The sequence below is a fragment of the Diabrotica undecimpunctata genome, chromosome 3 (genome assembly GCF_040954645.1).
Source record: "Diabrotica undecimpunctata isolate CICGRU chromosome 3, icDiaUnde3, whole genome shotgun sequence".
NCBI lineage: Eukaryota > Metazoa > Arthropoda > Insecta > Coleoptera > Chrysomelidae > Diabrotica > Diabrotica undecimpunctata.
This window is the reverse complement of record NC_092805.1, coordinates 161,658,888-161,682,513: the sequence shown is the minus strand read 5'-3', so window position 1 is coordinate 161,682,513 and position 23,626 is coordinate 161,658,888. Positions and strand designations below refer to the sequence as shown.

Here is a 23,626-nt window from a genome sequence, read left to right as displayed (position 1 = left end):
GAGGAAACAAGAAAAAAAAATCGATATGGTAGAAAGAATTGTCGTTTGACTGGTGTAGTGCAAGAAATACTTGTAAAATTGTATGTAAATAGTATTTTTTTAGATTGTTAATAAAAATATATTAAAATCAATAGGGAAAGTCACAGAGATAGCTCTGTAAGGTCGCAACAGCTGAGATTAGGTGTAAAACAAGCTTGCTCACAGGTAGTTCATGTGAGATTCAGCCAGCGAATTTGTAATCTTCGAAAGTTGTATAAAAATATAAAAAAGTTTGATTGCCATATATAATAGATAAGGTAAAGAAAAGAATTAAAACAACACAAAAAACAAGGCTCTTGGAGGAATAAAAATTAACATAAACTTAAACAAAAGAAAACGTACACTATAATGCTTATCTAAACTATAGAAATATATCTGAAGAAAAAAAGAATGCTTATCTGAAATGTAGATCTGAAAGAACGCAGGAGACGAATATAAGTATAAGATATAAGAAAATATAAGAAGTTCGTAACAAGACACATAGGCTAATCAGGCCGAAGAAAACAGAGAAATGGGAAAGGTTGTTAAAAGATCATGAATGTGTTCACGATGGGTCACGATACAAAGTTAAATAAATGATGCCGGTACTCTATTAATTGATGGTTGAAAGAACATGGTTCAAACTATCTTGTGTTGTTGATTGGAGAACTCAAGTCAACTATTGTAATTGTTTAACAGTAAACGGGGAAGTTCTTGAGGAGACAGATTTTATCCAATGAAGTAGAGATAGATAAATGTAATTGTTTGTTTGATGAAAGTAATGTTCTATACCATTAAGTTCTTTAAAGTTATTTATATTTATTCTGGAGATATATTTATGAAATGTGTGTTATTTATTGAGATTTTTATTTTTGTTTTGGAAGGTGACAGTTGTGAGACAATGAATAAGAATAGATGTACAAATTGTGTTCGTGTGCAATTATATCAGCTTGTAATTATCAAATTTCTTTGATAAAGTTATGTTGCAATATATGGCAAATGGTTGTAAAGTCCAATATATAAAGTTAAAATTAAAATTGAGACACTTTAAGACACACAGAAAACACACAGAAAACACACAGAAAACACTTAAAAAACGGGGGGACGAAACAGACATTAAATTTTAAAAGGGGAGGATTTTAAAAGAACTACATCTCTTACTTGGAGACAATGAGTTTTTTAAGTGAGTAATTAAGTATGAGATTGTAAGTCTAATTTATTATTTCTTTTAGCTGTTGTTAAAAGAAATTGAACACTATTTTTACGGATAACAAAAACAGATGCAAAAGGTAATAAGAGGGACCGTGTATAGAAATTAAGAGGTTAATTAGATTCAGAAAAGTTCTGTGATAGAGTGAGATTATCGGATGTGATGCACATACTGTACAACAGACAATACCACTGAACATCATAAAAATAATAGAGAACTGACATGTAAGAAACAGAACCGAAGTTAAAGTTCAAATAGAAACAACAAAATTTATAAACAATACAACTGGAATCAGACAGGGGAGTCCAGTTGTAATATTTAATCTCTTATATTTAATATAATAATAAACGAGGTAATTAAGAAAGTAAAAATAAAAAAAACTTACCAAACGGGAAACAAAGAGATAAAGATAATATGCAATGCTGATGACGCGTTTCTGATAACACAGAACAAAGATTATCTCTAAAGAGCGTATTGGAGTACTACACCAGTTTAAGACCAAAGCCAAACGATTTAATATGAAAATTTTATCACATATTAAAAAAAGTTTAGTATTGTCAAAGGAACCAACAAGATGAAAACTTAAGATTGAAAACAAGTATTATAATTTAAATATCTGGGAATAAACTTATCGAGCAACAATAATATTGAAGTGAAAGTAAGGGGATAAGTGACACAGGTAAGCGGAGCAGCAGGTTGCCTTAATGACACAATATGGCGAAAGAAACACTTAAAACTAGACAAAAAAGCGTAAATACACAAATCTGTACTCCGACCTGTCATGACATTTACAACAGAAACAAGACCAGACACAAGCATAGATATTTAAAGACAAATGGGATGGGAATACGAAGAAGAATATCCGGAAAAATACACTTTAAGATAGAACAAGAAACCATGACGTTAGAAACCTATACAGAATAAACAATAATGCATTTGTACAGACACACAGAGAATACCAGAAAAAACTATTAGACAGAACAAGAACCAATACCATGAGAAAAATAATAATAAAAAACAATATTAATGGATTGGTACAAGAAAGAAAAAGAAAATGAAACTGCCACATTAGCAGAATGGTAAACAACATAATAGTTAGAATAGTCCTAGATACGTCTCTAACTGAAATAGGCACAGGCCCTCCAAGTAAGAGATGGAAAGAAATTATTCACCCGAATAAGAACCAAACGGGCAATTTGCCTATATCAACAAAGAAGAAATGCAATACAAAAAATTATATGCAATATTATTTGTAGCGAAAAAAATTGTCTACAACTTTATTCCTATTACTTTTAATCGTAAAATGGAAAATAAAAAGGTTATAAACAAAAATATCTAAAAATTTTTTAACAATTTTTTTCAAAAAGCTTCTCGCTAGTCTACAGTACCAGTTTTTTAAATTAGTTTCCGAAATACAGCTTAATATATGAGAAGTCAAACCTTTTTGAATTTTTTTTTGCAAAATGAAGGTATTTAGGATTGTAAACTTTTTTTTAATAATAGACATTTTCAACTATCTATTCCCAAATTTTCAGCCTTGATTTATTTTTTTTTGGGTTTTAGCAAAATTTTGTGTTCATTGACCGGGCTATAAGTGTCCCCAAATGTTTAGTCATGTCTCAGTAAAGATGTCTGAGTTCTCTGATTTGTTATTTGAGTTAACACGTTTTAAAATGGCGACTATTTTTGCCTTTTTCAACTCCTTTGGAGATTAATACTATAGAGAGTTTTTTAAAATGAGCTTACGTAACCAGTCCCTTGCCGCTCTCTAACCGGTCCCATATTAATAAAAAAATTGTTATGCAGTTCGTCAAATCCGAAAGATTTCCCTGTTTTTAAATCTTTAATTATAGGTTCAATCTCTTTCGTACTAACCACGTAACCCCTTGTCTGCGAAGAACTGTTTATAGAAGTTTAAGTCCTTGTTTAATTTGAATATGATCTTGTACATATACATTACTCATAAAACACGATGAACATAAAATGCCTTCACCAATGTCTTTTTTCAAGTTGCTGTTATTCAAATACTTTATTGGATACACTCTGTAACATTCTCTGCGGTTTTCTCCCACATTTTTGCTTACGACATGACCAAATACATGTAGAACCTACGACCCGGAGTGGCTATTCGCTCGTGTCTTGTCGTGCACTGACTAAACATGGCCGCTTTTTTCTTTTCTTTGTTTAAATAACATTTCAATTCAACAGAGTCCGGTCTCTGTTCTTCTCAGAAAGTCTTTTTCATTTTGCCGCTTGTCGTTTTTTTGCCGAGCCGTTTGACATTTTTAACTTAATTTAACCGGACCAGGTTCTTGTGCTTTTTTCGGCTGGACGAATTCGGGGGAAGAATTTTTGTTGCCAGTTTAAATTTTATGTTATACATCTTAATTACAGAACGATGCGGGTTTTTTTTTGAGGTGCATACGTTTTCAGTAGTAAGCGAAATAACCTGGCGTTTAAAGGTCAATATGCTAGCGATCATTTTTATACCCTCATTATTATTCCTTAAAATCGAAGCAACGGGCGCCTGAGGAAGATGAATTTACAAATGTTTCATCTTCACACTTGAGCTTATTTAAATACTAAAAAAATTTAAAAGCTTAATTTATATTTAATAAAGTAATTTAAAAGCTCACCAGAATATGTTTTTATGTAGACGTTTACTTGTTATCTTGCTATTTTTGACTGGGTTTTGTTAAATTTCAGTTAAAATTTTTAGTCTACTTAATAGTTAATTTAAATATTTAATCAGTTAATAGTAGACACCGTTGTGGATGTCTAAACAGAACACAAATGTCTACTCGTATTCAAAACTGAAGTTGCCTGTGAAATTAAATATCCGTAAATTCAAATCGAACGTTATTTTTTAGTTGGGATTAAACCATAATTAAATATAATAAAAATGACATTTTTTATTTTTTTCTGGCGTTTAGATTTTCAATACGGAAACCACGTGCACAATCTTCTAGAAAAGCTCTGTAGCTTAGATGTATTTAAGACATTAAATGCCGTAAAAACACGATTTCTTAGTCGTTGTATTTAAACTGGTAAACACCACCATACTATGGCCATTTCAAGTTTGTTTCCTATCATCAGATATGCATAGATGTATACGAATTTAAAACAAAGAACGATACTACATCTCTGCATGTTTTCCTACAAAGCAGAGCAAACGATAATTATATCAGGACAGACTAGACCAGAGACTTGATATTGTATATGTAAACCACAACACAATTATGCTTTATACCCACGTAATCGCTATAGAATCGCTAAAGCGAGCTGCGTATGAAGCTTTGGAAAAAGAAGAGCGAACCTCGAAATAAGGGCATATTATAGACTGATGGACTCGAACAACAGAAACAGACAAAGCAACGAGCGTATCACAAATAGGTAACCTCCCAAGAAGAATACGACAAAATCCAATACCGCATTCAACAAAAAAAATTTAAAAGAATGGTTATATCTATCTTATAACGTACGACGTAACAACCACACATGGGAAAGAAAATGCGCGGAAGTGAAATCATGTCTAGATGCAAGCAAGTCTTCGGAGGCTTGGAGATTCATACAAAATCTAAGGAAGGAGGACATAAGCAAAACAAGCATACAAATCATTAACATCAATGTGTTTAAAAGTCACTATGCAAAAGAACTAAGAGTCCAGGCCTGAATATCTCCCACAAACACCCAGAAGATACCAAATCCATGGACCAGAAATAAACATCGGAGACGATCCAATTGCCAAACTTATAAAAACCATGAAAAATAAAAGAACCTATGGACCAAAAAGGAATTTTTGCTGAACTTTTGAACAATACAACACCAACGCTTGTTAATATGCTGACAGACCTTTTTGATAGATACCTAAACGGAGATAATATACCTGAAAGCTTTAAAGAAAGGTGGATTACACTGATCCATAAAAAAAGAGTATAAGGCAGATTGCAATAACTACCGCAGCATCTTAGTTACCATCACTTAGTCGAAAACGAATATGAACCACTTAAGCTGGAACAGCAAGCAGTATTTCGACTTGGAGGACCTTGCATCTACCACATCTACACTTTATAACACAACTAAATGAAAAAAGAAAATCTAGGGACAGATCAACTCATCTATTGTTTGTGGACTTGAAACGAAAGCTATGATGCAATACCCCTATGTAGAATTATATGGCAAGTACTGAAAAGCTCATTTATCAATGTTACACTTGTGAAAGCAATACAACGATTCTACAATGATCTTTGATCAAAAATTAAACATTAACAACAAGTTCCCCGAGAATTTTAGTTTAAATAAGGAACTAGGGCAAGTCTGCAGTATATCTCCAACACTCTTTAAAATCTACCTGAATGAGGCACTGAAAAAACGGAGATCATGTTCTGGAATGGGTACACCAATAAACGACGAAACAACCTTATAAACGCTTCATTTCTCGGACGATCAAGTAGTCATCGCAGAGGACCAGGAAGATATGACAAAGCGATTAATATAAGAATACGAGCGATGGAGTCTAAATGTTAACTCAACAAAAACGAAATACATGTGCACAGAAGGAGTTGAAACGATGAAATAAACTTAGAAGATGGAAAGGTAATTTTGTAATGTTCGGAATATATTTATTTAGGGGCAAAGATGGAAAAAAATGGATGCACTGAAACAGAAATCAAAGAACGAATCATAAAAGGGGAAAAATGATAGGTGGACTAAACTCATTAAAAGAATAAGACAAATCAGGGATATAACAAACAACATCATAGAAGAAATACAGCAAAAATAGCTTATTTGGTACGGACATGTATTTGAATTGGCAGTCACCTGCTTGAAAACAACATGGCTTGCTTGAGTCCAAAAGGCAATGTCAGAGTGAATGGAGACAGAACTGGAAGTTGCAGAACGCTATAAACAAGGACATTATATTCTAGAGCCCAAAAACCATCATTATTAAACTGTTTTCTTTTATCTTCATCAGAAGAGATGGCACCGCCATTTTACGGTTTCAAATGTTGGCGATTAACATGGCTATCCTTATTTTGCTTGAAGCTATTCAAAATAGGTTGCTTGTAGACTAAAACTATTTTGTTAGGTTCTTAAGCCGAGAAATTCTGCTACTCCCTGGTCCTCTTTTTCCATATACTTTGCCCTGAAAAATACTATCTTTAAGTTTTTTTTAAAGAAGCATCCAAAAGCATCCATGCCTCTACTCCGTACAACGAAATAGCAAACTTGAGTCTGAGGGGTAAATCATAGTTTGTAAATATAAATTTCATCTTTATAAATACTGATCTTACCATCCTTACGTGGTGTTTTATGTTAATGGCGTGATCCCATTGGCTGTTTATGTTGGTGGTAAGGCATGAGTAGCTATCGACCCTGTCAATTGACAGCTCTAATTTTATAATGTCCAGGAGTTTTCCATTTTTTAGTTTTCTTATTGCATCTGTTAATTCCTCATATATGTAATGTTTTCTGTAATGTCATTTTCATCATCATCGCTTTTTTCTTTCTGCGAATCTGTAGTATTTTTTGATTCCGTCTGTAAAAGTTTTTGGAAATATTCTTTTTATCTCTACATTATAGTCTCTTCTACTGTCAAGATGTATCCGTTTTCCTTTTTTTGTTTTTATTATCTCTTAGATTTTTTATTATTTTATAGAATAGTTTTTGGTTACTCCTGCTGTCTTCTTCTAATTTGTCTCCAAAATCTTTTCAGGATCGGTGTTTTGCTTCGAATATTACCTTTTTACTGTTTACCTCAACTTTGTATATTGTTTATAGTTTTTATCTGTTCCATTACCTAAATATTTTCTCCATGTATCCTTTTTAATTGTATTTGACGCCTAATTTCCTCCGTCCACCATACAGTCACACCACAATTGTTTTCTGTTATAATCAGTATTGTATCTTTCAGTGTTTGCTATACATTCTTCACATTCTGTTTGTCCCAGTCACTTATTTATATTTTTTATTAATTGCTTTAGCATATTTCTTAGCTATTATAGTATTTATCAATCGGTACGATTTTATTGTTGCATATGTTTTATTTTTTATGCCACTTTAATTGTCTTTTTCTTTTGTTATATTTATTTCCTCTTTTATTATTGTATATATTGTAATTTTCATTACAATTATGTGTTTTAATTCCATCTAAAATATATCTGTGTTAAACATGCCACAAGAAAATAGATTCAGAACCATTTTAAACAATCTGTGTAGACCTAAGTTTACCAAAGATTTCAGCATAAACATTTATAGGTTAGAGATCATTTTCAAAATTTTTGTTTCAGAATTTTTTAAAAACGATTTCCGGATTTTAAATCGAAGCGTCAAAGGAAAACAAAAAATTATAAATTCATTGCAAATGGTGCATTTTCAATAGGGAAAAAAAGATAAAGAAAAGACTTACTTTTAATTGGTTTTCTTATTATTAAAACTTAGACTACCGATTTCGGGCATTAAAATTTCAATCCGTTTTCAGGTCCACGATAACTCAATTACTTCAACTTCAATTACTAAAAATCAAGGACACGTTCACTTATGCGGAGGTGTTATGACGAATAAAAAAATAGAAGAATGTTGTACTGACTATTAAAAAGGAGAAACTGCTATAAGTATCATACATAATGAGAAGAGACTACCTAAAATGCGAGGAAAATAGGTGGGAGAAATCAATAGGAAGAAGACATTTCTGATTAAAAATCCTACGCGAATGGTTCAATACCATCAGTATTTAGAATGCAAACGGCACCTCAAGCAGAAAAAGTTTTTTGAGATAACTTAAAGATTGAACTAGCAACTATTAATAAAAATGAAGAAGACGAACTAACGATTCATTTTTAACTTAAAACTGGCGAAATTATATTTTACTAGGACGTCTACTTATCAAACCTACCTCGTAATAAACAATACTCGGTAATAAATAATATAAAAAGTGCAGTAACGCATCATTTAGAGTCAACACGAACTAATAATAAGGCTATTATTACCGATTAAAAAAATAATAAATTCATTGAGTTATTGTGAAGCATTCCGATGAAAAGAAAAAAAGCCGTACCATTTATCACTACCCTTATTATTGGTTATTGGTAGCTACACTGAATATATATACCAGCTCTTTTTCGTGTAGACCGTAGATTCCCAACTGGAACTGGACTTACAACACAATTATGTCGTCTGAGAATGTACACCAGACTCCAACATATATGTATTTAAGACTTTATTGCTACTACTCGATATTTTTATTTCTTATATTGATTCTACTTTTTTTAGATTTACATAATCTCTGTAGTTATTAGTTAGATGTTTGTATAGGATAATAAGGTTGGCATAAATGAATGACGGTATTAGAGTTGTATAATGAAACCTGTAAGTTATATTCCTGATGTTACAGGTGTATGTAATAATTTTAATAATTCGTGAAATAAAAGAAGAAAAAATAAACAAATGTAAACATTTTCTTTCTCTTTAATTCAGTTAAACGTGAAATAGCGGCTGTGAAGATTTCGGATTATGTTTGTAATAATCTAACAACTAATGTATAAGCGTGGAGTCATTATAACATTGGGTGCTAATTAATTGTGTTAGGCTTAGACAAGAGAACAAATACAAACACCAGCACGCCTATAAATACAAGAGAACTGATGAGAGACGAAAATCTGAAGAAGAGTTATGCAAATCAAATTAATGAAAGAATGCGAATAATAGAACAAAATGATGATATCGAAGAGATGGTCAATGATATTAAAGGAACGATTCTGGCAGTAAACAGGGAAGTTAAAACACAGATCAGAAAGAGAAAGCATAACGAATGGATGACGGACGAAATTATGGATCTAATGGAAAAGCGAAGGCAACATAAACAACAACGTAATCAAGACAAATACAAACAGATACACAAAGAAATTCGCCAGAAAATTAAGAAAGCAAAAGAACGTTGGATGGTGGAAAGGTGCAACGAAATAGAATAATTGCAGGAAAAAGGAGATAGTTTTGGACTACATAAGAAGATCAAAGAAATATCGAATATACACAAAAGCCACCACAGAACAAGAATACGCAACGACAGAAACGAATACATAGAGTCAGAAGAGGAGATAGCAATGGCGTGGAAAGAATACGCAGAAAGACTTTTTAATGAGGAAAGACCAACACAACCAACGCGCAAACTTCCTTTTGAAAACTTATCAGGGCCATCAATAATGCGAAGTGAAATAGAATATGCAGTTAGAACCACAAAGATGCATAAAGCAACAGGTCCAGATGAAATTAATATAGAAGCAATAAAACTACTAGACGAGGAGAATATCGAAATCTTGGTAAAGCTGTTCAATAGAATTTATGATACTGGTTACATTCCGCGAGAATGGCTGCAGTCATCCTTTGTGATGATCCCAAAAACAGCTAATGCCACAAAATGCAATGAACACCGCTTAATCAGTTTAATGAGTCACTTGCTGAAACTCTTCCTTAGGATATAACACTCAAGAATGTACAAGATACTAGAAGAACTTAGCGGGTCAACACAATTCGGTTTTAAGGGAGGACTAGGAACAAGAGAGGCAATTTTATGTTTGAACACCTTAATACAAAACTGTTTAGATCAACGAAAAGATGTCTACCTCACCTTCATCGACTACGAGAAGGCATTTGATAATGTTAAACATGATATCATGATGGAACTACTACATAGGGCCAACATGGACCAGAAGGAGATCAGAATTATTCAGAATCTATACTGGAACCAAATGGCAAAGGTGAGGATTGATCAAGACCAATATACGGATGAATTTGAAATCCGGAAAGGTGTCCGCCAAGGCTGCATACTCTCTCCGATGCTTTTTAATTTATATGTTGAAAATATATTTGAGGAAGCATTAGAAGACACGGAATTAGGCATTAAGGTGAACGGCATACCAATTAGCAACCTACGCTATGCGGACGACACAGTGATTATAACTGATAATTTGGAAGATCAGCAGTTATTACTTGATAGGGTGAATAGCATAGGTAAAAAATATGGCCTCAAAATCAACATTTTGTAAACGAAATATATGGTCATTAGCAGAAACCCTCCAGAAAACCCGATAATATGCATAGGTGACGATCGCATAAAACGCGTGAAAACTTTTAAATACCTTGGCACCACAATCAATGACCAATCGGATCCACAACAAGAGATAAAAACCCGAATACAAATGGCAAGACAAGCTTTTGTGAACCGCTCCTATGTAATCAAAACCTAAATTTCGAAATACGCTACAGAATGGTCAAGTGCTACATATGGTCCATCTTGCTTTATGGCATGGAAACGTGGACTTTGAAAAAAACATCTATCAACAAACTTGAAGCATTTGAAATGTGGTCATTGAGAAGAATGATGCGCATACCTTGGGTGGATAGAGTTCGAAACGATGACGTCCTTAAGAGAGCCGGCGTGGAAAGAGAACTCTTTGAATTAATTAAAAAACGCAAGATTGGTTACCTTGGGCACATATTGAGAGGAGCAAAATATGAAATACCACAGTTAATCCTACAAGGGAAGATCGAAGGTAGGAGAGGAGCCGGCCGCAAACAATTATCCTGGTTAAGGAATATTAAAGAATGGACAGGAATACACAATACAGGCGAGCTGTGTCACGCCGCCAAGAACAGAATTCTAGTAATGAGATAGTCGCCTACGCACTTTGGTGTATGGCATGTTAAGAAGAAGAGAAGGCTTAGACTAGCTCTGTCTCTCAGAAGTAGATACATCTTATCTTAAATGCAAATCTGAAAAATGAGTTTGGAAGGGACAAATAAAAGATTATTATAACTTATCATGTTTATTATACAGAAAGAAATTTAAAAGCAAATCTTGTCTATAGCTTCTTCTTCTTCTTCTTTTTATATAGACATGACTGTCTCTTTTTTGATGTGCCTCTAGTAAGTTGTCGTTCCATCATTTTCGTGGTCTTCCTACTGATCGTCTTCCTATTGGGGAACAGTCTCTTGCCGTCTGTACTACTCTATTTGTTGTCTTTCGGCTTATATGATCGTTCCATTCTATTCTTCTATTTCTTACCCAGTTCTTGATGTTCTCCACCTTGCATCTACGTCGTATATCTGTACTTCTAGGTCTGCACATAGTGTCTTACCATCAATTTTTCTAAGTGTTTTTATCTCCACTATTTCTAACATCCTTTTTGTCATCTGTATCAGGTCTTGTTTCTGCCGCGTATGTCATTATTGGTCTGATGACTGTTTTGTAAATTCTGCCTTTCGTTTTTTCCCGATATTTTTATTTCTACATGTTTGTTTCTATTATCTGACCTTCCAGCTCTAATTTACATCTTAGTAAATTTGCTGTTGTAACCATGCATTTTGTCTTTTTTTGGGGAAATTAACATGTTAAATTTTCTGGCGGTTATATTAAATTGGTGCAGCATACGTTGTAAATCATCTTCTCTGATTATTTCAAGTTGTTTTTCTACCATTTGGTATCCTTTTTTAGTTACCTATCCTTACGGTATCCTTACTTTTTTTATTATTTCATCCATAATCAGGTTGAACAATAGAGGACTCAGGGAATCTCCTTGTCTTATGCCATTGCCAGCTTCAATAGGGTTGGTTAGTTCTTCTATTTTATTGTGTTGTTTTGGTAGATATTTTTGATCGTTTTGATTATTCCTAGAAGTATCTCTCTTGCGTTCAATAAGTGGATAACGTCTTTTAATTTGACCCGGTCAAATGCCTTCTTAAGTTCCACGAAACATAGATATGCCGGTTTGTTGTATTCTAATGATTTGTCTTGCACTTACCTCATTATAAATATAGCGTCGGTGCATGATCTTCCCGACCTAAAACATTGTTGTTCTTCTGCTAGTGTTAAAATTCCATTCAGTTTATTTTTTACCACTTTGGTTGTTAATTTTAGTGTTGTGTTTAATAAATTAATTCCTCTGTAATTTTCAGGGTCCAATTTGTCTCCCTTTTTGAAGTAAGGTATTAGAATGCTTGATCTCCATTGTTGAGGAATTCTGTTTTGTTCTATTATTTTTTGGATTAGTTTTAATAGTTGTTTGATCAGATCTGGTCCTCCGTACTTTAGGATCGTTCGGTATTCTGTCCTCTCCTGATGATTTTCTGATGATTTAATTTCCTTATTGCTTCCTTTACCTCTTCATCCTGAATATTAATTTCTTCGTTTGTTGTCTATAGCTGTATAATAGCTGTATAATAAATAAAATGTAAAAATATACTTATGGCATTTGTTTATATAATTCTGGGTGTTGCTGAAGTTGCAATTGAATGTAATTTCAGTGTGGTTGTTGGATTTAGCTGGATGTTTGAATAAAAGCTAAATGGGTGCATGGAAGCTGAAGTAGTTTCAGTAGACGTGGAGTTCTTCATAATACGAGCATCCATGGTATTGCAGTGTGTTCCTTGTGTAGTGCACCATGTGGTTCAGGAAGCCGTACCAAAAAAAGGGACAAGAAAAATTTCAATTAAAGCCAAAAAGCTAAAACAGGAAACCTTGTGTTAGCTACAGTATAAATTTTAAAATATCGCCTTACCATGAAGTTATACATTATAAGTTTTTAAAAAGAAGAGATGGAAATTCATTTTATGTAACAATAAAACACTGAAAACTTCGTTTTCAAAACTTCCACAAAATTTATTTTAAACTCTTATCACTACAGCTGTTTCGGCTGATTGCCTTTCTCAAGTGATCTATTTTTGGCATGCGTTTACACTTTAGTCTCTAATGAAATAGGCTGAGCAGGGGAGAACTGTTTGTCTCAAGTTGGTCATTCAGAATTATATCTGTGTTTTTTAATTTGTTGATTTCAATAGATTCTAACAAAGAGGCCTTTAGGCCTTTATTTTGAATGTGAAGAATTTTAAATTCGTCATTAATTATTTAGAATCTTCACGTGATTGACAAAAGTTAATTAAATCTTAAAAAATATCTTCTGTTCTACTATAACTTAGTGATATTCTTTCGTCCAAATCTCGCAGACAGTATTTACTTTTTACCGATAAATTTGTTGAATCAGCAATTTTATTAAAATTGAGGAATACAAAGAAATAAAAGTAAAATATTTTGGTAAACAGACGCTTGAAAGCGCTAAAATCAGCTTGATAAAAAATATAGAGCTGGGCTACAGCATTTTACTGATTCAGTTCCGCCGCATTGATTTCTTGTTCGGTTCCAACTAGAATAGAATCCCGGTTAACTGAAGGAAAGTAGAATATCTAGCTGGGTTTACTGAAAACTTCTTAAAGGAGATTTATTTTCGGTTTAATATTAAACATCTTATAAGACGTTATGCTTTGAACAAGTTATTTATATTTATGAATTTTTATTCATACAAAGGATAAAAGTGATATTTGAAATATTGTATATCTTTTTCTACTACAAACTGAGAAGTAACTACACTTTTGCTTTATATCCTATCCTGTATATCCTGCTATATATCCTATATGCTATTCTTATCTATTGCTGCAATGTTTTTTTCTATATTCTGAACGATGTATGACTAACAAACGTTACTTCTAATGTTTTTTAAGGCATCGTATCTATCGCCTGTATTACTTTGTATTCGAGGAAAATGTTCCAAAAATAGTTGCGATTAATACAAAGATCTTCTCCAGAGCAGCATTATGCATAAATACATGTTTGATCGGAGATTAAAATTGCAAGATTTGTGTACAATGCCTGTTAAAAGTTCTTATGGATACTGTCTTTCCAATCACATTCAGTGCGACATTCTCTAACATCGGCTCGGTTAAACCAGAGTTTCTCATCATCATCAGTGGCGTTACAACTCTTTATGAGCCAAAGCCTTCTTCAGAACAATCCTCCATTCGCCCCTGTCTCTGGCAACTCTTCTCCATGCTCTAATTCAGATAGACTTCAAATCATTTTCTAGGTTGTCTTGGTACCTAAGTCTCGATCTTCCTCTTCTTCGTTGTCCGATCGGCCCTCTTCGGTCAAAAACTTTTCTGACTATGGCATCTTCCTCTCGTCTGATTACATGACCTATCCATCTGAGGCGTGCTTCCTTAATGAATTTTACAACGTCAGGTTCTCCAAATCTTCTATACAACTCAAAATTGTAACACCTGCGCCACAAACCTTGTTCTTTTATGCCTCCATATATTCGTCTTAGTATTTTTCGCTCAAAACGTTTGAGCAATTCTTGGTCATTCTGTGTTAGTGTCCAAGTTTCTGAACCATATGTTAGCACTGGTCTTATTAGTGTTTTGTATACAATCAGTTAGTCATAGTAACACTTATTGGCGAGCACTATTCTTCTTTTGATTTCTTCACTGACGTTGTTATCTTTGGTTAGCAGCGACCCTAAGTATATGAAGGTGTCAACACCTTCCAGTTCTAGGTCATCAATTATTATTCGTGTAGGTGTCGTGTAGGTAGAAACCAGAGTTTCTTATGTCAATTCATTCTATGTACTGATTCCGACCCAAATCAACAGTATCACGAAATGAAATGGTTGATTTTCAAATTTCAATTTCATTAACCAAATTTAAGTCGAAATTAGTTACATTTTTCCGAAATCGAAATATTTGTTAACATTATTTTAGAGATAGTCTTTGATGTGGTTTTCTCTTTTTTTTAAGAATTATATTAGAATATTATTTTCCAAGTAACCTTTATTTCTTTTCATGCCTACTATTGTCTACCAACTGTCTTTCTATTTCAAATTTCTTCTCCGGATATCGGAAGCAGTATATCCGTTATATCGTTATTTTCTGATTTTAATTTAGCATGTTCTTGTTTCTGTATGTTCTGCTCGGTACCAAATCGTTCGTTAAGGAACGACTCATCTCTAAAAAATGTAAATAGTATTAATATCACCACTGATGTGTTTGTACATGTATTTGTATTTCCCAATAGTGTCCTGTCTGTTTAAATATTTTCTTAAGATTTCATTAACTTATTGTCAGTCACGTAAAGGTTCTAAATAAGTAGTTTTTAACACTTATTAATTTGCCCGATTGCTAATTTTAATCACAAATGAATGGTTAAGCGTAATAATAAATAAAGATTTTTTAATTACTTTACTTTAAATACTTTACTTAATCAGTAGACCCATTTGTACCTTTCGGTGTTGGGCCGTTTATAATACAATTCATTAAATTACAATATTTTAGAGTCTTCTGAGATGTCCTAGCTCTTAACGAACTTTCTCCATTCCTTCCTATTGAATGCCATCTGTGTTGCTTCCTGCCAAGTCTTACCCTTACTCTGCAGTATCTGCGAGGTGTCACTGTTCCATTCTTTAATGGGTCTTCCTCTTCTGTTCTTCCCTATTGGTTTGGCGTCCTACACTCTTTTAACTTGTCTATTATTGTCCATCCGGGTTAGATGTCCGAACCATGCCAATTTTTTCTCCTTGATTGAGTCGAGTATCGGTTTGATTTTGGGTCTTTCTCTTATTTCTTCATTTCTGATTTTATCAGTTCTTTTTACTCCGATCGTTCCTCTGAGGTATTTCATCTCTGCTGCCTGAATTCTGCTCTGATGTCTTTTTTTTAATATCCAATTTTCTGCTCCATATGTCACTGTAGGTCTATATATTGTTTTGTATATATTGTCATCTTGATCTTTGTTGATATTTCTTACACATCTCAGCGTTTATCATTTGCATTCTTTTCCAACCGATGCAGTATTTCTTGAATGTTTTATTACATTCTTTCTTTAATTGCTTTAATTGAAACATTTACAAAATGAATATATCTAGCTGAGATTTTTTTTTACAAAATTGTTTTTGTAATCTTTAATTTTATTTCCTAGTGATAATATTTAGGAAAAGTAGTTTTCAAACATTTTATGTCCAACATTCCTGTTTCCTCTGATCCAAGCGCGTTAGCAGCGGTTGTGGATGATGTAATGGTAGTTGGTTCAGACTCTACCTAGCCAGAAATTTTTTTAAAGTCGTAGTATAAAATTCTGCGACATTACAGTCCTGCTAGGATTCAAGGAACTCTGCTTAGTCTTTACACAGTTGGAATTTGGCATTTTAATAGCGGTCAAAGATAGACCAAATAGATCCAAGTATTGCAACAAAAAACCTACAGACAGCCCTAGGAACCTTAGAAAACTGGTGCATAGACGTAAAATAGCTGAGAAGACGCTGGCAGTGATGTTTAAGGACAGGTTTGGACTGGAGATAATAGACGCACTCATTGGATGCTAAATATGGAGGATATTGTTCTGAAGCTGTTTTTTTGTTGCATCTTAACGCAATTTACTATTTTCGTTGGGAATAAGCAACACTTTTAGTTTAAAATTAAGTTTATTTGACGTTTGTATTTCCACTTTTGAAATTGAGTATCTACAGTGTGTCAATTTTAAAACTTACAATGGGCTATATCTCACGAACAAAAGCTGATATCGAAAAATTTGAAACCGTTTCTAGGATAGTAAGGGGGAACTAAAATGACATGAAAGAGAACTCACCCCCAGCAACCCCCTAGGCCCTACCCAGCACAACCAAAAAAGTTTAAATTACAAACCCCTACTTGTGATACATAATTGAAGAGACTATAAAAAATGCTATACAATGGTATAAATAATAATTATACAGGGCAAAGCAATAATTGTGAAATTTTGGCTTAAATGGAAAAGTTAATGAGGTTTTTGTTGAACTACAAATTTGTTAAAAATGTCAATTAAGTAAATAAATAAATATAAGGTTGAATGCTCGAATAAATGAACTTTGATAAAATAAAAGGCATATATCGAGCACAGTTTAATTTAATCTTGCCCAAGTACTTTCGATCCCTAGATCATCTTCAGGGGCATTTCGTCAATTGCGGCCTATCCGACAAGAACAAAATGTCATAAACATATAATTGTACATCACACTACACTACAAAAGGACAAACAAACACTTTAAAATTATTGAAGAATAGCTACATTGCGTGCAGAAGCCGGAGACAGAATTCTGTGATCTTCAGAGTTTAAAATGATTTTCCTTTTGATGTTGTTATTATAATTGTAACGAGTATGTGGTGTGTTAAATGTTGTCATACGCAAAAACGGTTTTATAGCATACGAAAATCATACCAAATGAACTAAAATAAGAAACTAACTACTTTCTTCTTCTTCTTAGACTTCCGTCGTCCATGTTTGGACATAGGCCTCTCCCAACTCCTTCCATCGGTCTCTATCCTGAGCAACATATTTCTAATTTGTTCCGGCTATTCTTTTAATATCATTAACCCATCTCATCTGTGGTCTTCCTCTTGGTCGTTTACTTTCGTAAGTTCTCCAATGTTGTATTGTAGTATTCCAACATTGGTCTTTTTTTCTAGCAGTGTAGCCCGCGAAGCTCCATTTAAGTTTGGCAATTTCTGTTGCTATGTCCTCGACTTTTGTTTTGCATCTTACCCAGTCGTTCCTCTTTTTATCTGACAGTCGTATACCTAACATTGCTCCACTTTAGAATCACGAATTCATGACACACCATGATATTATATCAGTAAATGGTTTATTTTTAATTTTTGTTAAGAATGCGATTTTATTTTAAATAAAAAGTTTTATTTTTTGTTAGGTTTTCGTTCTAATTGTACTGCAAAATGTTGAAATCAATATGATATTTTATTTTAAGAGTTTATTATTAAAAAACGGGTAATATAGAAGAATACATAAGAAGAACAATAAGAGATGAAGCCAAAAATGTATGTAAGGATGGAGCCAAGTAAGGAAATTGCAGAAAATTGTAAGATTAGTAGTAAAAGTTTACTTTTACTTTAAAACACTTAGGTGTTACGTAAGGTTTGGTTAGGGGATGGAAGTACAGAAAAACGTTACCATGCATTCCCTGGGGGGAGGGGGTCAAAAATCTTCGGATATGTATTTTAAAATATATTAAAATGATACTTCTCACCTTATTTTTTTATAATCATAAAATGTATTATGTATTTTTTTGTGTATACCAGTACAAAGCGAAGTTAGAGAGGACTCGTTAAGCCCACTTCTCTTTAAATTAATAATGGACGAAATAATACAAGCTGTACGTAAAGGCCATGGTTACAGAATGGGTAACAAAGAAATCCAAATATAATGTTATGCAGACGACGCCGCATTAATCGCCGAGACAGAAGACGAGCTCCAAAGATTAACACACATCTTCAACAATACAACAGCCAAGAAATACAATATAATAATATCAACAGAAAAAACCAAATGTATGACAACATCTAAATACCCACTACGATGTAAAATCGAAATTGATGGGAAAATAATAAAGCAGGAAGCAAGGTTTAGATATCTGGGAATAGATATAACTAGTTACGGAGATGAAGAAGAAGCACGACAACAAAGCTTAAAAGCAAGTAAAGCGGCAAGATCACAAGACACAAAAACAAGACAAGACACAAAAACAAGAATCTATAAAGCAGCAATTAGACCTATATTAACATACACGGCGGAGACAAGACCTGACACATCTAAAACGAGAGGACTACTAGAAACAACAGAGATGAAAATACTCCGAAGAATATCAGGGAAAAGTCTGTTGGATAGGGAGGGAAGCGAAAACATAAGAACATGCAATATAGAAGACATAAATAATAAAACGAACACATTAGTAGAATGGCGGAGGATAGGATAGTACAAATAGCACAAGATAAGTTACAAATGGACGAAGAAGTATTGGCAGACCAAGAAAAAGATGGTGCGACAATTTGAAGGAAGCTAATATTAAAGAAGAAACAGGCTTTAAAGCCTACATACAAGAAGGAAGAAAAGGAAGAAGAGGATAAAGGGTATTTTACGGATGATATAACAAATAATTCTTTTAATAGCAAAATTATGTTACCTTACATTATATTACAAAAATTATTGAGTTTGTTTTTCGTTTAAGTTTTTACACGAAATATTCAAATATTTGTAACATGGTGTATAAATTTAGAAGAATAACCGTGTAATAGTAATCAGAAATTATTCATTTATTCTCCGTTAAACCGAATGCCTTCATCAATTTCGTCCAAAGTCAGATTCACTTTTCTTCAAGCACGTAAATTTTAAGCAACCCACATTGTACTCTTCATGAACCATAATGAACGAATTATGCATTTAAATATGTCATTTTACCCAAAAACAACAATTTAAGGAAACCCAACTCACCTAGCGGTTTAGATTTAATCACTGAAGGAGTCCTATATCTGAACTCAGCATCGCTAATTTTTTAACAAATAATATTCTCAGAAACCGCTATTAAACTTTCTTGGGACTAGGTTCAAACAATAATTCACCACCCACTGACAAATAATTATAATAATAATGTCCTCCGGTCTATAATTTTTACCTTTTCTTCTTATCGGCAAAGAGAACGCAACTTTAGCCTACGTTCTTGCGGTAGAAGGCTAGGCATTAGATTGTAGAGATGGGAAATCAAATATAAATTATAGTATATAAATAACGTTTGTCCAAATTAATAAACACATAGAATATGAAAAATAAATGAAATTTTTATTAATAATGTATCTTACCACTATGTCACTTATCACTATTATTATCAGCGGTTGTTAATCCCCTTCTGTTTATAGATCTTCTCTATTTATGTCCACCATGGAGTGCAACAAATTTTTTTGTTGTCTTTGTGTTATATTTTCAACATTCTCTAGCTTGTTTCTGCATTAACAGCCTTAATTTTCTTTGCTTATACGCTTATCATAAATTTTGGAGCTCCTATAATATTTTTAATAACTGCTCTTGCTTTTTGTAGGTCCACAATTCTTATTTTAGTCTTTAGTGTAAAATGTAATAAGTATTTTTCCTTCTACTGCCACAAAAATCTTCTATTAATCTACTGAGAGAATATTCTTCTTTTCATTATGATGGATACTCCAGTGTCAGAGACGAAAATGCCACTGAACTTCTAAAAATCATACGAACAAGCTAAATTTTGCTGAGAATACCAATTTTGGGACCCCAAAAGATGAAAAAAAGTTTACCACTTTTATCCCCCGGATTCTCTCTAAAACGCCCCCTCGTAAGGGACAAGAACGGTAAAAATCGATTTACCAAGAATCTGTAGACCGTAGAAAAAATGTTTTTTAACAAAAAAATTTAGCTGAGATAATTTTGAACAAAAATGTTTATTGGCACCACATAGTCCATTTTTATATTATTCTTTTTATAAATAAGGGAGATATATGGAGTGTATCCTACAAGATACATAGTCAAATATCATTTTGAGAACAATTTCCGAAGTGGAAATTGAAACGTCAATAAACGTACTTTAACCTTTAATTGTGGCTTATTCCCATTTAAATAGTAATTACTCTTAGATTGTGTTTAGTAAAGGATAGAAATTGTTTTAATTCTTTTTATAATAGCACATAAGTAAGTTTTACAACAGTTTTGGTTGTTTTTGACTAGAATTAAAAAGGAATATTTTACTTTATTACTTTTTCCTTTCATTTTTTATTAAAAATAGTTTTAGTACTTACTTTTAGTTTCTTAGTTTCTTTAGGGAGATATGGAGTGTGGGATACACTCCATATCTCCCTTATTTATAAAAAGAATAATATAAAAATGGTTAAAATGCCTTGTGATATACCATATCACACTGCCTAAACAAAAATTTCACAAAAAGTTTGATATTTTTTTATTAGACTTTCCTATCGACAAAATCAAAATGCGTTTTAAAGGTGAAGACTGCAGCTTTCGTATGCAATTTTTATATTTTGTCAAAAATGGAGTCGGTTTTTATAAAAGTGTTAAATAAATAAACGTTGACATACAAAAATCGATATTTTGCGTTTTTCCCCTAAGAGGGGGCGTTTTAGGAGGAAGCCGTAGGGTAAAAAAAGACATTTTTGCATCCTTTCTAAGGTCTCAAAATCGACATTCTCCGAAAAATTCAGCTTGTTTGTATGATTTATAGAGGTCAAATCTCTAACGACTGGACTTTATTATTTTATAAAGATTTTTTAAGCGTTTTATATATTGGTTTCAAGACTAGTCGTAAAAATAAGGATTTTTCCCAATTTTGTCCTGAGTTACGCCATAAGAGCATTATAAGATCTGGTTTGCTTCTTGAAATCACGTAAACCCGATGGTTATTATATTTTTCTGCAATTTTCTTTATTTATGGGGATATTTTTTAAACATTTTATTTTTTCTATATAGTATATTTATTTCCTTATCTTTGTATTCATTAGTTTCATTGATTTTTAATGTTCATTCATATTTTCTTGTTTCTGTTAGAGAACAACATCTTTCTGAGTTATATTCTAGGTAGCTTTAATTTAGTTGAAAAAAGTTTACATAGATAAAATAAGTATAAAACTCAGTATTTGCGGTAAGAAGAATGTAAACTCCATGCTCCAGCCAGAAATTAGTAATGCAGAAATAATAAAAGCACTTAAGCTAATGAAAAACAACAAATCGCCAATAAAAGATGGAGTCATTACAGAAATGTTAAAGAATGGAGGAAAAGCCGTTATCAATACACTCCACCCACTTTTAAATATAATATTACGAGAAAAGAAGATCCCCCAGACTGGAACGAAGGAGTAACACTGTTATTGTACAAAAAAGTGACTTCCGAAAATTATCGTCCGATAACACTCAATACGATTTATAAATTCTTAACAAAAATTCTTACACAACAGATTCACAAGAAAATTAGACGAATTCCAGACACGATAACAGGCAGGATTCAGAAGGAGAACACCAGTGACCATTCGTTAACTGAAAATCCTAACCAAAGAAACAAATGAATAAACAACCCGATATGTGCAGCTTCTATAGACTTTGAGAAAGCTCTTGACACTGTGGATCACTCAAACACGATCAAATATTTTATTTGAGTATTATAGTCTATATATTATAGTATCGGCTCGAAGCTTTCGAAATGTGGTGTTATAGGCGCATCTTACGTATATCCTGGGTTGACAGAGTTACTAATGTGGAGGTCCTGCGTAGAATGGGGAAAGAATGTGAAATTCTCATGACCGTCAAAACTAAAAAGTTGGAATATCTAGGACATGTAATGAGAAATCAAGAACGTTACGGCCTTCTCCAGCTGATTCTCCAAGGGAAAGTAAATGGTAAGAGAGGACCGGGAAGAAGACGCATTTCCTGGCTTCAAAATTTACGAAAGTGGTATAACACGACTACCACTGAACTGTTCCGCGCTGCAATAAACAAAGTAAAGATAGCCGTGATGATCGCCAGCATCCGGAACGGATAGGCACTTTAAGAAGAAGATTATAGTCTATAGTATTTATATATAATAGACGAGTCTTCTACAGCTGGCGCCGTTTCTCGTTTCCTAATTTCCAGCTTTTTCTGTCGAAGCAATCTTCAGTTTTTAAATCTCTGGCGGTCATTGCATCTTCGACATCTTTTTTCCATGACCTTCTTGGTCTATCTCGTTGTCTTCTAGTGGGCGAAGTCCATTTTTCTATCTTTTTTGGCATTTTGGATTTTCAGGCATTAGCTGTAGGTATCCATACCAGTTTAGTCTTTTGGCTTCGATAGTATCTATTTTGTCTAGGACAATTTCCATTTCTCTCCTAATGTCTACGTTCGTCACCCTATCAAGTCTAGTATGCCGGCAACATCGTCTCCAATAGTCTATTTCCATTGCCTTAATTTTTTTTTGTTGATTTCCCAAAGTTCGTCGCCGTACAACCCAATACTTTCTATTATTGTTTTATAAATTCTTCTTTTATTTTCTTTTGTTATTTTATTATTTCACAATAGTCCGTGAAGCTGTCTAATGACTGATCTTGCTTGGCCAATCCTAGAATGTATTTCTTCCTTGCCCACTGCTTTTGATGTTATTTGGACTCCCAAGTGTTTAGTAGAGGTTTCAGTTGATTTTATAGGTCCCATTTCAATTTGTAGGCTTTCTGATCTAAATACTCGGTTTTTTGTATATTCATCATAAGGCCTCACTTGTGTACTCCTCCTCCTCCAGTATTCTAAGCATATAGTCTATATCGCTCTCGCCTTCGGCTAGAATGGCTTGGTCGTCAGCAAAGTGCATCGTGTACAATCTCTCGTTTTCGATTGGAATGCCCATATTGCAGCATTTTCTTCTCCACACTGAGAGCGCCTCATTCAGAAATATTTTGACGAGTGTATGTAATTCGTTCGGTATACCTGTGGTCCGCATGCTTTTCGATTTCTTAGATTTTGTATTGCATCTTCAACTACCTGTACAGTTATTTCATCGTCTTCATCGTATTCTACTTCATTTGTTGTAATGGTGTTCGTGAATTGCGGTCTTGTTTCAGTAAGAAGTTGTGAGTAATGTTCGGTCCAAGATCTTTCTTCTATTAAATCTATTCTACTCACTTTTTTTCTGTTTCTTCTTAGGTTTTTTACTGTTTTCTATGCTTCACCCTAATAAACTATTTATTGTCCAT

At 33.2% G+C, this 23,626-nt stretch overlaps 1 protein-coding gene across 8 annotated transcripts in view; it reads left to right on the top strand.

Annotated features, from left to right (window-relative positions):
• Window positions 1–23,626, top strand: part of LOC140437719 (interference hedgehog-like) — a 234,167-nt gene that overhangs the window by 171,322 nt on the left and 39,219 nt on the right. The gene's annotated exons all lie outside the window — the stretch shown is intronic.